A 423-nucleotide genomic window follows, 5' to 3' on the forward strand; every position below is an offset into this window, starting at 1 on the left:
ATAAATCCATATTTATAAGTATGTATATGTAATAATAAATAATTAACATAATAATAAACTTATGTATATATTCTATGTGCGTATTAATAAATAAATTTATTAATATGCACATAATAAATAATTCCTATAATAAATATGTAAATATGTAAATAATGTATTAAAATGTATTAACATATAAAATATATAATTTTTAGAATATAAATATATAGACTAAAATATTTAAGATTTTAAAGATATTGAATATTTTTAATTTAAAAATAGAAAATATTTTAAAATATCAAAATAAATTTATTTATTTATTTATAAATATTTATATATATAATATGTATACCTTAAATCAAGAGCCTGTGTTCTCCCGGCAATATTGTCTGTCCAAAGGCATCCCTCCCAGCCCAAACTCTGTGAACAGTACGTGTGACGTCA

Source organism: Crocuta crocuta, unplaced genomic scaffold, assembly GCF_008692635.1.
Source record: "Crocuta crocuta isolate KB4526 unplaced genomic scaffold, BGI_CrCroc_1.0 scaffold369, whole genome shotgun sequence".
Classification (NCBI taxonomy): domain Eukaryota; kingdom Metazoa; phylum Chordata; class Mammalia; order Carnivora; family Hyaenidae; genus Crocuta; species Crocuta crocuta.